This window comes from Anabrus simplex, chromosome 7 (assembly GCF_040414725.1).
Source record: "Anabrus simplex isolate iqAnaSimp1 chromosome 7, ASM4041472v1, whole genome shotgun sequence".
NCBI lineage: Eukaryota > Metazoa > Arthropoda > Insecta > Orthoptera > Tettigoniidae > Anabrus > Anabrus simplex.
The window spans coordinates 81,409,604-81,423,321 of NC_090271.1; the positions used below are offsets into that span (position 1 = coordinate 81,409,604).

General features: G+C 41.5%; 1 non-coding gene across 1 annotated transcript; it reads right to left on the reverse strand.

Moving 5' to 3' along the window:
- Positions 1 to 902: 902 nt before the first annotated feature.
- TRNAN-GUU (transfer RNA asparagine (anticodon GUU)) lies at positions 903 to 976 on the reverse strand. Its single transcript has one exon. It is a non-coding gene; the product is annotated as a tRNA-Asn (tRNA).
- Between the last annotated feature and the right edge of the window lie 12,742 nt (positions 977 to 13,718).

Genomic DNA, 13,718 nt, shown 5'->3' on the forward strand with positions numbered 1-13,718 from the left:
AAATTTGAAAAGTGGTACGAGGGCTGGAACGGAGTCCACTCAGCCTCGGGAGGTCAACTGAGTAGAGGTGGGTTCTCCCCCAGGCAAATGCCGGGATGGTACCTAACTTAAGAGCACGGCCGCTTCCTTCCCTCTTCCTTGTCTATCCCTTCCAATCTTCCCATCCCCCCACAAGGCCCGTGTTCAACATAGCAGGCAAGGCTGCCTGGACGAGGTACTGGTCCTCCTCCCTAGTTGTATCCACCGACCCGATGTCTTACGCTCCAGGATACTGTGCTTGAGGCAAAACCAACTCTGGAGGGTAAACAGATTAAGAACGAAAAGAAAGAAATCTCAACTCGTCCACCTCTGTGGTGTAATGGTTAGTGTGATTAGCTGCTACCCCCGGAGGTCCGGGTTCGATTCCCGGCTCTGCCACGAAATTTGAAAAGTGGTACGAGGGCTGGAACGGGGTCTACTCAGCCTCGGGAGATCAACTGAGTAGAGGTGGGTTCGATTCCCACCTCAGCCATCCTGGAGTGGTTTTTCGTGGTTTCCCACTTCTTCTCCAGGTAAATGCCGGGTTGGTACGTAACTTAAGGCCATGGGCGCTTCCTTCCCTATCCTTTCCAATCTTCCCATCCCCCACCAAGGTCCCTGTTCAACATAGCAGGTAAGGCCGCCTGGGTGAGGTACTGGTCATTCTCCCCAGTTGTATCCCCAGACTACATGTCTCACGCTTCAGGACAGTGCCCTTGAGGCGGTGGGGGTGGCATCCCTCGCTGAGTCCGAGGGAAACACCAACCCTGGAGGGTAAGCAGATTGAGAGAAAGAAATCAATCTCAACTCCAAATATACCAACGTTCAATACGGATACCAAACCAGAGCAATCTTTAGACATTCAGCAGTTAAAGTAAAAGTTGCGCCCCCGGGTGGGCTCGAACCACCAACCTTTCGGTTAACAGCCGAACGCGCTAGCCGATTGCGCCACGGAGGCTCGTGCTCGACGGGTCAAAGTCACAAGTTTAAGTTCTTAACAGAGCTTGGCATTTGAATAGCCCATTCTATTTCATGTGCTTGTAATGTTAACAGCCGGTTTGTATAACATATTTATTTCTCTAAATTGGTCATTTAGAACAGAACTATGGTAGTGTAAACCTATGTAAAAGAGCTGCCACACGTTCCGGAAATCTTATCAGTTCAGTTCAAAGTCAGGAGTTGGCAATGGCAACCATCAGTAATGTGGCCATACATCATCATCATCATCATCATCATCATCATTCTTCTTCTTCTTCTTCTTACCCTCCAGGGCCGATTTTTCAATCGGACTCAGCGAGGGATCTCACCTCTACCGTTCTCCAACGCCTGAAGGGCAGTGTCCTGGAGCTTCAGACTCTGGGTCGGGGATAAAACTGGGGAGGAGGACCAGGACCTCGCAAAGGTGCCCTCACCTGCTATGCTGAACAGGGGCCTTGCGGTGGGGATGGGAATAATGGAAGGGACAGACAAGGAAGAGGGAAGGAAGCGGCCGCGGTCTTAAATTAGGTACCATCCCGGCATTTGCCTAAAGGAGAAGTGGGAAACCGCGCAAAACCACTTCCAGGATGGCTGAGGTAGGAATCGAACCCCTGTCTACTCAGTTGACCTCTCGAGGCTGAGTGGTCCCCATTCCAGCTCTCATACCACTTTTCAAAAATTTCGTTGCAGTGCCGGGAATCGAACCCGGGCCTCCGGGGGTGGCAGCTAATCACACTAACCACTACACCACAGAGGCGGACACGTTCTGATTTTGTGACCCGGAAAAGTCTGACGGGTGTAGTGGTTAGTGTGATTAGCTGCTACCCCCGGAGGCCCGGGTTCAATTCCCGGCTCTGCCAGGAAATTTGAAAAGTGATACGATGACTAGAACGGGGCCCACTCAGCCTCGGGAGAACAAATGAGTAGGAGGAGTGGGGTTGATTCCTACCTCGGCCATCCTCGAAGTGTTCTTCCGTGGTTCCCCACTTCTCCACGCATATGCCGGGATGGTACCTAACTTAAGGCCACGGCCGCTTCCTTCCCTCTTCCTTGTCTATCCCTTCCAATCTTCCCATCCCCCCACAGGGGGTAAGGCTGCCTGGGCGAGGTACTGGTCATTCTCCCCAGTTGTATCCCCGACCCGAAGTCTCACGCTCAGGACACTGCCCTTGAGGCGGTAGAGGTGGTATCCCTCGCCGAGTCCGAGGGAAAAACCAACCCTGGAGGGTAAACAGATTAAAGAAAGAAAGAATAAAACCCTAGTGTACGTCAATGACACATGATACATCCCACTTCCCTGGAGTCATCAGGCTCTTTCCGCCGACAGTCACGTTTCTTGGACGAGTACCACCTTTCGAAATTTTAATTTCGGCGGGTGATGTTGGAGATAAAAAAAAACGTGTCCAGATGTTTGGTGAAAAAAAATGTTCACTTACACCATCAGACTAATCTATTAAAACGCGCGTGAAGACTATCGTAAATAAAAAAAGCAGGCTTACCTCAGTTTGGCGATACAGCTAACATTAACGGAGAAATGTTGTGTTTCCCTGTTTTGGTCCTCTTCATATTGCTACATTGAAAAGTTCCAGGGAACTGTTCTCTGCGAAACGTAAATAATTTCACCTTATTTTCCTGACACGGCATAAGCCCTAAAGCCTATACAGTATTACGTCTATAAGCATTTGGTTATGTTATTTCCTGCACTATTGTTCATAATACGTTACTATAATACTGTACTTTACACTTATATGATTATTTAGTCTACTCTGTCCACGAGAACAGCCTCGGAAGTTCAGGAATTCTGGTATTAAATTAAATGAAATAATATACAAGAAGAGATGTCGGGAGGAGGCGAACATCATGGCTTGGAAACATCAAAGAATGGACTGGAATTCACAGTGTTGAAAGACTTTTCCACCTAGCAAGAGATCGTACTGCATTCGCCACAGTGATCGCCAACGTCAGGGGGACGTGATACGGTACTATGAAGAAGAATATACAAGATGGTCGGAAATAATGTGAACTAGGTATTTGAGCGTTAGGGGGATAGTCATACTGAAAAATAATTTGGAAAAATCGATATCTAGGGCGTTGTCATTTTTTCAGTTGTTGAACAAATCGCTTCGTGGGTGTTGCTAAATCTGCCTGTGGCTTACGACCGTCTTGAGAGCAGAATAGAAGAAAAAAAAACTATCTCTATAGAAAGATTCGATAACATGCTTATCCTAAAATTTCTTGGAGAGGGACAAACTCAATTTGCGCACTCTAACGGCCATGCAAACACTGTCCTCCAACCCGCTAGACACAGGGCAGTCTACTTGATTCCCATGATCAAAGCAAGGTTAGGGGGTAAAATGTATTAAAACGCGCGTGAAGAATATCGTAAAGAGAAAAACAGGCTTACCTTTGTTTTGCGATACAGCTATTTACGAATATGTTCGACTAAAGGGCAACAACTCGACCCACGAGCTGTCCAAGAGCACAGACTCCCTTCTGATGACATCACCTGACCGACGATTCACCCTTACTCATAGCGAGGAAACAAAATTATCCCTTCAACTGTTCCAACCCCTGCTAGAGGTTAGAAACCTGCTGTAGCATTGCTCTTGTTCACGCGCATCTGCCGAGTGTAAGGGCTGGCAAAGGAACTTCTCTAGTATGTAAACGGTGACTAAACGCCCAGTATAACAATGTTAATCATAGCTCCTCCATTTCCTTTCAAGTGCAGCCCACAAGTCCGAATATCACGCTAATGACAGCCCGAAAGCGCGAAAACTCCGTGACAAATGCGCCAACATTTTAGCAATAACACAGAGCCTACAGGCGTGGAAATATTAGGTTGTAACAAATGATTGTACTAATCCCGTTGTGAAAAATTGCCAACCCTACACCTCAATCGGTTGAAACCTGCAGATTTCAAGGTGACGCGTGGTTAGCGCACGGATTCTCTCTGCTGTTATTCTTGGTTTCCTAGACCGCGGCCTCTATCTCACCGTTCTCACTTACGCTGAGTGGACCTCGGACCAGCCCTCAGATCCAGGTAAGAATCTATGACCTGGTCGGAAATCGAACCTAGGGCCTCCAGATGAGAAGCGGGCTCGCTACCACTGACCATGGGGTCGGCTGTCAAATTCTTGTCTGAAATTATTACTCAAAGCACTTAAGCACTAAGGACAGTAAATTTGAATGCCCATTACCTGAGCCTACTCGTGCAGATTTTTCTTGCTTATGAGTTATCACTAGAGCCTGGAGATGTTAAAAATGAATATGCGCATATGCAAATACATATTTTGAACGTTAGTGCATATTTTGAACGCTAGCGCATATACAGTTATACTTTCCCTTATGTGTGATCGATTATCTAAGTTTTATGAACGAAATAAAAAATCTAATACACTGTAATCAAGTGAAAGATGTAGTTAAAAGTATTGATGACAGTCATACTGCGTCAACGTGCGTATTTGTATCTGAAACTGTATATAAAGATATTATTTTTCATCCATGTGCATTTTTGGTTACCTTCGAAGGCGATTAAGGGCCTAAAAATTCGCTGTGCACCCCCTACACGAATCCCGTCAGTTAATTAAAACCATTAGTTCTTTAAATGGTGTCCCTCGTGAAAATGGAGAAAAAGTTAAAGAGAAACTCAGTGCGGTGTTGGACCCAAACACAGGACTGGAGATGATTCAATCCATAAGCAACTACATAAATGGAATCAGGCAGCATTTACCAGAAGAATGTTCCGAGCAGTCAGTGCCAGTGTACAAGTATTGCCCACGTCTGTCAACGTAGAACTATCATTTTCAGCGTAAAAATTAATTCTGTCCGACAACAGAAAGTCATTAATCCCTGAAAACATTGAAAAATTGATGATAACCTACTGTCATGCATCACTTTGCAAGGAATGAAATATGTTTATCAATTTAAAACTGAATTAAAATTAAATAATGCGTTTGGTAAGTGTAGTCTATTTTGTTTTATTTTTAGTGCATATTTTCGTGCATATTTTCAACATTTTATTGCATATCTGCACGCACATTTTTGGAGTGTTTAATGCATATGAATCCGGGCCCTGGTTAGCACATATGTACACCTGTTATGCCCCTCCCCCAGACCGACTCATACTCATTATCCTCTGTTTTTTCTACACAATTTCTTTTCATTCTTCAGCTCTGTTCTATTCTTTTATACTGTGAATATTTCGTTGCACTTTATATCATTTTTTAATTTTTTTCTTCTACCACATTCGTCCCTGATTCGTCTGATGACCTTGCTGTTACTTCGCCACGCACATACGGTGCAACAAAAAACATCTTGGACGTACTGTAGATGGTGTCGTGTCGTCAGCTACTTCTTGGAATGCTAGCGGACAGTGAGCCATCTGGTGACGGATGAGAGTACCCCACTTACTATAATAGACAAATGGTGAAGCATTTTTAAATTCAAACCTTCAATATTAGAGAAGTCTTCCTCGTGAACAGTTGAGATTTTCTTCGGAAGTCACGCAGCAAAGTTCTCTGCGAAACGTAAAGAATTTCATCTTGTTTTCTGGACACGGCAAAAGCCCAAAAGCCATCATGTGTACTATTTTTATGGTGTTCCGTGCTTCTGTCTTGCTTCACTTCCCTGGGAGAAGTCCACCGGATTGAGATCAGACCGGTTTTTACGTGCTCCCTAGGATGGAAGGCACATACGAAATGGAAAATTATAAGTGATTGAAATAATACCATATCATAACCACGAGACTTGCAGTTTTATGTGTAATCCGAAACAGGGATGAAAGTTTTATTTTCAAAAATCCCACGTGGAATGGGTGGGTCTCGAACCGGGCCAACCTTTTACAGAACCCAGTGATAATGTCACTCTGCTACCAGGTCCCTCAAATGAATAGAAATTACTTTATTCCATTAATGAGCCAGGATAGGCAAGATTTAAGAACTTTAGTAGCAATTAAAAACCCACGGAAAACAACTTGTATGACGGCTGAGAATGAGATATTAACTCACATCCCTACCCCAGTCTAACAGTTATCTTTAAACCTGGTACTGTGCAGAAGTCGTCCGTTCCATGGCTGAATTGTCAGCGTACAGGTCTTCGGTTCAAAGGGCCCTGGGTTCGATTCCCAAACGCACCGAGGATTTTAACTGCGTACAGGTGATTCCCCTGGTTCGGGTACCGGGGTGTATGTTCGTCTCAATACACCTCTCTTCATACGCCGTATACACAGCACACTGCACTAATAACCACCACAGAAATAAGCACTAGCGAATACTCCCTCCACACAGGGCATCCCACCGTTAAACTGAGCCAAATCCATATCAAGTGCCGACCCCGTTATATTGGGATTATGGCCAGGACGAAGAAGAATGTGCAGAAGCAATACCACTCGTCAGCTTTAAACATAAAACAATATTTCTAGGAGCGAAGCTTCCACGGTATGTAGAGTTCTTTGGGGTTGAACCGTGTTATTTTCTGTATATTCCGTATAGTTTGCTGACGTTTCGAATACACTGCAGTATTCTTACCTACCAAGGAGACTGATTACCTGGGATCAAATAGGGGTATTTCAGTCGCCTTGACAAAGTATACTGCAATATATTCGAAACGTCGGCAAACTGTACGGAACGTATAGACAACAACATGGTTCAACCCGGAAAAAACTAAATAATATTTTTGGCGTTTATTTATAATTCCCTCTCCGTGTACTGACCACGGTTGCCAACTTAGCCACTATATGGCTAGATTTGACCATTTCAGTGATTAAGTTTTGAAAAAGCCACTAATGGCATTTTGGCCAATTTCTTTTCATAAACTGGCCATTTCTAGTCATATTTACAATGGATGCTTCTGTTGTAATTTTCAGTGGAGTTGGAAATTTTGAAATTGTAAGTTTCGGCATTTTGTGAAATATTAATTATACCAAAAATAATTAACATTCCTGTTTCACAAATGACCACCAAAATTTAACTTTTACAACACGTTCATCTATTTTGCAAAAAAAAAAAAAGATATTAAAACACGGCTGCCTACGGCATCGAAATTCTCCTGGAAATATCAGAATGAATGAAGTCTTGAAAACGGTTCAAGAATAACGGCTGAGAGGAACAGCTGAGGAGCGGTCACTTAGTAAGCCAAGGGCCTTCGGGACTGCTGCACCATAGGGTTTAGTTTGGCACTTACAGAAAACTAGTTATTTATTAATCTGGCTGACATGATAGTGAACCCATAATTCTACGATGAGAAAATTATTTCTTAATTCCCAATATTTATTTCAGCTACTGAACCCTTGAAAAACATTCCGTCGTTGGTCGGCCACGGCTGCTACAGTAGAACAATCTAGAACTCTTAAATCATGGGTCGTTGCGGGAATAAATTCGGTCACGATCTTAACCAAACGATGGGGTTCAGAAGAGAGCCTAACTACTTGAAATGAGGAGCAAAATGTGCTTACTAACTTTTATTAAATTGAAATAGCACGATAACATCATTAATTTAATATGCATTCTTGAAAAATAAAAAAATTATAAATTATTGATTTTTGAATGTTTCAAACACAGTCACATTACATAGCGTTGATTGGTTTCTTACAATATCGAAGAGTTGCTTCGGAGAAGTTAATATATTAGTGGACAGCGAAACTGAAAAACTGAAAAAGGGAAGACCTGAAAACCGGGCACCTATTATTCCAAACGAGAACTGAGAGTTAATCCACACGATCCGTGGAAAATCTGACTTTCAACAAGTAGAACGCCTGATTTTCTCTCAATTAAGGTTATCCACCAGTCGAATACCCTTTACGGATACGGAACACCCGCCGAATGGACCCTTAATCGAACCAAACTGACTATCAGTTGCTTTGGATACGTTGCGAAATATTATGGGAAAGCATGGTGTTCACTACGAGTTAACAGCATCATTCACAATTGAAATAAAATTCCACCATGTATTTGTCATTCATGACACCCTTAAGTGATAAGGTAATCCCGATGCTAAATGTGCATCACCCAAAACAGCTGTTCGGAAGGAACCAACAACAACATGATCCATGAGGATCTTACGTTATGTCGTTCTAAAGGAACAAAACTGCGAAATGCAGGAAACACTTATTCATCATGCATTTAGAAGAAATGCCAAACACTGAAGTTAATTAAACAGTGCACTTGAAAAGTATTATTATCGAACCGATTTTCAGGTTAGAAATGGGTTTGTTATGCTTAATAAAATTACCAGTCCACGTTAAAAATTACTACAACTTTAAGGAATTCTTTCCCTTGAAAAACAATGCTACCAGTACAGATCTATCTATTTATTGTCTGTCCCAACACACTACTTATAAAGTGATTACTTACTTACATTTAACTATGAATAAAATGAAAGTACGACAAGATTGAAAATAAAATATTGTTACTGGCTGACGAATCGAAACCGCATTCGCAACTCAAGTCTCACTCTAATACACTGAGTGTCAATATGCACACTATCAAACGAAACGGACGTCAAAACGATAAAACAATAAAGTCCGTAAAATAAATTAACATCTCGAAGTCATTAAAGCTCAACACGCACGGAGAATTACAGTAAGGATATTGAATCTAGATCAGGTTGATGTCCAACATTTGGGCAACCCTCAGCCACCGATAGGGGTCCCGTTATCTCAAGGAGAGCTACACACAGACCCTCTTCATAATTCATATTTACTGTAGATGCTACCTTCGTCCAGGCCACTTCAACTAAAAACAAAAACAAAAGAAACATCTAATCTGAGACTTGAGTGTGTACAGCTGCCATCCCAGACCTATCGTCGGGCTCACTTGAAATCTGTACATCCTAACACTAATCACTATGTACATGATACCTTCCAAATTCTATCGTCGGGCGTGAACTAGGACGTCTCATCATCAGTGACTCCAAGGATAACATGTGACGTCCTAATCCTATCGTCGGGCGTCAAAGTGGGTCGTACTACGCCTCCCTTAACATATCAGGCGAACTAGCAATTTCAAACAAACTCTGACTTCAATACTAAACCTGGTCCAACTAACAACACACGACGGAACACGTCTCTTACTATCAAACGAATGCAAGTCGAAAAATACAGTAAGTCTCTACCTCGTTACAATACGTGAACTCAAAAATAAATATACGTGACGAACGATTCTCCACCTCAAACACAATCTCAGCCTGTGCACTGAAGTTTTAGGGAAGCAATGATAATTCCCAACGCACGTTTACCATTGTGGATGCCTTCAAAATAATAATCATCACTACCGCATTCGAAACTCTCCAATCGCCTATCATCAATTCCAACATTTTATGTCAATGACATATCCAGTGGACAAATTCAATACACCCCAACCATGGGTCCAAAAATGCTCTTTTATCCTTGAGGTCGCATTATCTTACTATTCATACGGGCTTTAAGTAGCAAATCGCTGGACGTTTACTACCAAGATTTTTAACCTTTTGCTAGAGTCGTTTTCACTTGGGATCTTACTAGAAATCTACGGTGCTTCACACAGTAGTCGTCTCAAATTCGGATTGGTAGCGGAAAACAATACAGCCTGCCTCAACACAGCCTGTTTCCTAAATACTTCCTCTTCAAAAATCTAGCCTGTCTCAAACTCATTCTCCTCGCTTTATTCCAGCGGTATCACTTAAAATCCGGGCTTCATTTCATCCATCTCTCTCATCTCCACATACATATAAATTCGTCGCTCTCAATCCCTTTTTCTTTATCTTTCCAAGACCCTTTTTCATAATTCAATCCCCTGGTAAAAACAACAACCACTATAAAACACATCTCTTACTTTACTGTTATTACGACTTTCAGACCTCGAGAATCCAAGAACACGCCGCGACTTTTCATATCATTGATATACACGATGCTCAAAATTTTCCTTCCCATTAATAACTGTAACTCTATCAAATTTCACTGAAATTACCTAAATATGCCTGCGATCCTTGTAAAAATATACTGGTTAAATGCACTTTTAACATAGAAAAATTTCTTTATCCCGCGGTAGACATTATTATTATTATTATTATTATTATTATTATTATTATTATTATTGACAAACATTTCCGAATTCAACTGATATTTGAAATTTAGATATTCGCCACGACTAATTTATAACTTATAACTTCCCAAAATTCCACGCTTTGGACAATATCTCATCGAACATTAACACCAAATTTTAAGCGTCGCATTTTACCGTTTCTTGACATGAAATTTAGACACTGAAAGTTTCACACGCTGACCAAAAATTACAACACCTTTCGCCTGATAATTACGAATATCAACCCGACAATCACCTTGAAAAATTGTTGGGACAGAACAAATAAAACTAACTACAACGTAATATAAAATAGACAGACCTGCACAATGGTGACATTCCCAGCATTCTGGTTACATCGTCACCAGCTGACCTCGCTCCTTAGCCGTACATTTTCACAAAGAACATTATCATTTCCAACATCTCACTCTTACAAACACTACCCTTCTCACACACGATATTAAAATTACCACATAAATCGCGCACTTTTCTCTGTAATTGGCACCACGAACTTCCCTCGTTCTGCAGTCCTCTGCGACTGTCTGGTTCGTTCCCAGAGTTGTCTCTCTCCGTTACTCCAATAAAACGGGTGTTCAACAGATAAAGGGAGCAGAACTACTCTGAATAGCTTCCCCAACCCTCTTCACTTTCAAACGTACATGAGATGATATAAATAAAATCTGCTGTGTATATTTTAACCAACGCCTACACTTTCCTAGTTCGTCGGCAAACATTCAGAACTTTTCCAATCACCTTCTCTTCTTAACCGAGTATGTGGACCTTAGCCACGGACATGTATTTAATTATTTGTCGATCAATCTGGCGCGAATTTCCAATGACGACGGGCACTAGCTCCCGCGGCTTCAAGTTCGAGATCGACACTGCAAAATATACGGTGGGGGGTTTCTTTTATAATCTCAGAAGGGACGCCATCCCCACTATTAAGCTTGATTGTGTAATATGCCAATTTTGCGTCCAATAGACCGATTTTGATGAGACTTGTCCCAGACTTCCGGACAGGCTTGCACTTATTTTAGATGTTAATCTTATAATTTTACCACACTCACAACAGGGGAAATAAATTATTTCTGCCCGTGCGTTTCGCGCGTTTTCTTCATCCCCTGACCTTGGCACGTGTAGCTGGTTCACTGATCTGACGCTAACATGTACTTAGGCTTAACTACATTTAGGTTTTTCCCTGGGGGCTCTGTCTTCACGTAGGGTTTACGAATAATTTAACTTATTTATTTCTTTATTTGCTGTATTGCCAAAATCCCTCGTTATATAGAATTCCATGAATTTAAAGAATTGTCGGGCACTCGAGTTCCGCCGAGGTGTCCCGGTATTTCAGAGCTTGCCGTGAGTGAGATTCTTCCCACGCGACATCGGGGCTCTTAGGAGCGCAACATGGCTGCCCTCAAACATAAAAGTAGCTTCTTGATATCAAATAAATATTGAGAAAAAAAGTATTTTTCTCTCCGTAGAATTATGGGTTCACTACAAACTACTTTTTTGAGAGCAGCCATGCTTGCATTTCATGAGTCTGGCTGTCGGGTGGGAACGAGCTCCCCGTGTCAAGCAAGTTGCGAGCTCGTGAAACGCCGGGACACTTCGGTGAACTTCGAATATTGAACAATTTTTCAAATTCGAGGAATTCTTCGTAACGAGAGATTTTGGTGACATAGTAAATCCAGAAATAATCTAAATTATTCTTAAACCCTATTGGAAGACAGAACCCCCAGGGTAAAAATAAATGCAGATAAGCCTAGAGAAGAATCTGCGCCCGGCTCCCGAACTAGCGACACGTGCCAAGGCCGATGGATGAAGAAAACCCGCGAAACGCCCGAGCAGAAATAATGTATTTCGCCTGTTGCGAGTATGGGAAAATATGAAATTAACGCCGTAATAAATCGGCGAAGTTATGGAACAAATTTCAGGAAAATTGGTCTATTGGATGCGGAATCAGCAGATTGTGCAATCAAACTTCATGGTGGGAGTAGCGTCACCCCATAGAGTATAAAAGAAATCTCCCTCCGTATATTTCTCACTCTGTCTGGTCACTGGAGCAGCGCAGCCCGCATCATTCGTCAGCAGAAAAGTGTGGAGATTTGTTCTCCCAGTAACTTATTACATGTCCGTGTCTGTGGTTCAAATATACTGTCAAAGTGGAAGATGATAGAAATTTTGCTGAGCTGCTGCAAATGGGAAATTTGAAGGTTCAGATATTTGGGTGAATAAGTAATTGAGTTTCTCTTTGTATTCAGTGTGTGCGTATAATATTTTTTAGAGTCTGAATGTGAGCTACAGGGTCTGGTTTCTTATATGTTGGAACACCTGGACTTTTAGTAGGGTGAAAGGAAGCAGCGGTCTTGCGAACGCAGTAGACCTGGTCATTTCAGCAGAGTGCTCGTCGCCTGTTAAACGTTTGAAAGTGCGTTGGAAAGTGTTGTGTAATTTAAGTTGTATGTATGAGAAGATGATGGAAAATTTAGCCACGGAAGGCTAGATAAAAGAGATCTGCTGGCTAGATGCAGCCAGGATCCAGGATGGCTACTATTTCAGGTCTGTGTATATTTTGTATCAATGTTGTAGTTAGATTATTGTTTGTCCCAACCAAATTTCATCGCGTATGTCGGGTTGATATTTAGTAATGAATAGGCGAAGGTATTATATTTCTGGTCAGCGTGTGAAACTCTTCAGCGTTGTAAAATTCACATCAAGAAACTATAAAATCCAAAGTTTAAATATTGTGTTGATATTCTTTTAGATATTGTGCGAATTGAGAAAATTTAGGAAGGTGATAACGATGACGTAGTCGTGGTGAATGTCTTAATTTCGAATATCGTTGGAATTCAGAAAATTTTTGTCGAAATAATAATAATAATAATAATAATAATAATAATAATAATAATAATAATATTTACCACGGGATAACATTTTTCTATAGTATGTTAAAAGTGGATTTAATAGGTATGTTCTACAAGGTTTGCGGGTGTCTAGAAAATTCCAGTGAAATCCGATAAAGTTAAGTTTTGTTCATGGGTGTGAAGTAAAATTTTGTGACATCGTGTATATCGGTGATATGGAAAATCTCAATGGGTTGTATTCTTGAGGTCCGAAAGTTGTAGTAACAATAAAATGAAAATATATTTTTATGAAAGTTGTTTGTCACGAGAGGACTGAGGTTTGAAAAGTCTTGAAATATAAGAAAATGGATTGAGGGCGAAGAATTTATATATGTGGAGATAAGAGTTGTAGAGGTTTTGAAGCCAGAGGAAGCCTGTATATTTCATATACTACTGCCATGAGAAGGCGATGAGAATGAATTTTGAGACAGGCTATATTTGCCGAGACCGAAGAAGTTTTGAGACAGGCTGTATATTAAATGTGAGATTTATGTGGCAAGCTTTAGTATATTCCGCTAACAATCCGAAAACTGAGACCTGGAGAAGGTTGGTTCGAGATAATTATTGTATGAGGCACAGTAAATTTCAAGTAAGATCCCAAGTGAAAAACGATTTGTGGTGAAGATGGTAAATCTTGGTAGTAAAAATCAAGTGACTAGTTATGTAAAGTCAGTATAATGAATATTAGAATAATATGACCTCAAGGATAAAATAGCATTTTGAATACACGGTTGGTGTTATTTGACTGTAATGACAAGTTTCC